At 35.9% G+C, this 2535-nt stretch overlaps 1 long non-coding RNA gene across 1 annotated transcript; it reads right to left on the bottom strand.

Annotated features, from left to right (window-relative positions):
• Positions 1–839: 839 nt before the first annotated feature.
• On the bottom strand, positions 840–1490 carry LOC146729613 (uncharacterized). Its single transcript, XR_014928097.1, has 2 exons — positions 1445–1490; positions 840–1019 (listed from the first exon to the last, which is right to left on the bottom strand). It is a non-coding gene; the product is annotated as an uncharacterized LOC146729613 (long non-coding RNA).
• Positions 1491–2535: the final 1045 nt, after the last annotated feature.

Below are 2535 nucleotides of genomic sequence, written 5' to 3'. Positions count from 1 at the left end.
TGTATGTGCCCTGAAGTGCGACTCCAAACTCGTCTTCTGTCTGAAACTACACTCGCATAGTACGCACTTGTAAGGTCTCTCAACGTGAATCCTCATATGGCTTTTCAAATGACTCTTTTTATTAAAGGTTTTGCTACAGCCCTTACACTGGAGTAAAGGTTCATCTGTGTCAGCCATTTTCTAAACTTACAGGGATATTTAAATTTCACTCACAGTCCACTGCACCAGGGCGCTGTCAATATGCCACCATCAATCACTGCACATGCCTATCAATTAACAAAAAATGTATATATTTTCTATTAGTATATGTAGCTTCTTTCAAAGATTCTTATAAAAAAATTGCACTTCTTCGTGATGCTGGAATTGAACAAGTATATAAAACATATTAATGGATAGTGTGCATAGGAAATATATCATAATGCCACTCTGGATTATTTAAATTCCATATTTGTTTTTTTTTAAATAATTACTATTTTTCATAATCCCTAATATAAACTATGGTAGTAACTTTGTTGACTTCAGATTCACTAGCCCAATGGTGGCAGAGCAGAGATATATAAATCTATATATTTCTTTTTGTGAATTTCCCTATTGCAAAATTATCTGCCATCCCTGCCCAGAGTTTCTAATGGTTCATTACTTGTGGCTTGTCAACTCAATCACAAAGAAAATTCTATGGTATATGACAGTTCATTGACAAACAAACACAACCCTCTTAAAGGCCCAATTCACTTGCCCCGGGCAAGTGTAAATTGGAGGTGTGACTATGCTAATGAGTGTTGTTAATCACTTACGTAGCCTATGACACATCCTGTTTCAGCAGTCCAACATAACGTGACTTTGATTGACAGCAGTTAATTATTCAAGATTAGTAGCGCGTCCCTTTCCCCAGTTCCTGTTTTTTACTTTTATCCGCCAAAATCTCAACTCGTACACTATTTATTGTAATAAATACTACACACAGTCACTGCTGTGATATTCATAGTAACATATATCCACTTTGGCACGACATAATCGACCTGTAAGTTAGAGAAAACGCGTTTTTACCGGAGCTTGGCTGGAGCTGTTTACTACAGTGTGACAAGCAAGGAAATAATCCCTATTGTTTAAGAGCGTATTTATAGTATACCTGGGCCTTTAAGTACACAGTGAGGGCGTAAATAACATTTTATTGATACAACGCAGAAAGGTACAGCAGTATGGACTTTAAAAAAAAACTAAAACTAAGACGTACAAAATACAACACGACAAGGAACTATAAAACTTCAAAAATAAGAAATTAAGGTAAAAAATCAAGTATTTCAGGAGAAAATGGCATAATGGAAATTTGTACATAGCAAACGCGTCGTTCCTCCTTTTTTAATCTTGATGCTTAAATATAATCATGGACCCCGAGTAAACCCAGTGAATTTACTCAAAATATTAAAATAGTGAAATTACATACCAGTGAACATTTTATCCAGTCTGCCGGCAATATTAAACTGAGGCTTCATACACCCGTGTACGAATGTAGTGTAAACAAGGGATGTATTTACCCTCGTTCCATGAGACCGTATCGAACGATACGCGGTGTAACGACTACGGCTCATTTTATTTTTGACCTTCCTGATCGCGGGTTATCCACGTGATCGATAACTGTATAGTTATTAAGATGGTTATAATCCATCAGCAGCCGTAGCAGACTTACTTAAAACCATATTTAACACAACAAATACGTACTTACAATGTCGATGTGGCGGACTGTAGTTTAAATTAAAACAAGATGACTATATTCTTCTAGGTTAGTCAAAACCAAGCCTGGAACCCAGTCTGGAATAAAAAATCATTTGCAATTTTGCATCAATACGGAAATCAAAATCTTTTGTTGCGACCTTTAACCTTAATAGAGGGCGCTTTTCATACATACTGCCGTAGGTGGCGCACTTGTCACGTGATGGTTTGTTAAAAACGAAGATGCTTTTTTTTAACTCATGTAGTATGAAAAAAACTGGGTAGTTAAATTAGAGCTTGTCTTTTAGTAAAAGCATTGTTTATGTATGATGTTCATAATCATTTATGAATTTGTCTAAATAGTTCTGTGTAGAAATTATTGTACTTTTAGGCTGCTAAACTATTTATAAAATGATTTTCTTTCATATATATTTGCCAGTGTATTATAAAATGTATTTGTTTTACATATTTTGAAATTCTTTCATCAGCTGGTTTTTTGCGACGTGTATGTTTCCCAACTTCAATTTCTATGATATGATAGCTTAGTCTTAGTTTGGCTAATGTTGGAATTTGTTCATCATATTTAAATCGGGTGCACATTCGGGTGCATTATTTAAATGTTGTGTGCTTAGAGATGTCTCTATTATTGGTCTCATTCCAGATCTTCGTCTCGCTTGGTTGATGTCACTTACACGTAGAGATACCAGATTCGACCCAAACGAATACACATTAGTTCATTACAGAAGTAGTCCAGGCAGCTTTATTCACACAAGCAATCAGCTGAGGTAACCCCTCGCTGTACCGTCCTCTCCGGCTTCTCCTCTT

The sequence above is a fragment of the Saccoglossus kowalevskii genome, chromosome 21, assembly GCF_978046115.1.
Source record: "Saccoglossus kowalevskii chromosome 21, keSacKowa6.1, whole genome shotgun sequence".
Classification (NCBI taxonomy): Eukaryota; Metazoa; Hemichordata; class Enteropneusta; family Harrimaniidae; genus Saccoglossus; species Saccoglossus kowalevskii.
The sequence above is the reverse complement of the archived record's forward strand: the minus strand, read 5'-3'. Positions and strand labels throughout refer to the sequence as shown.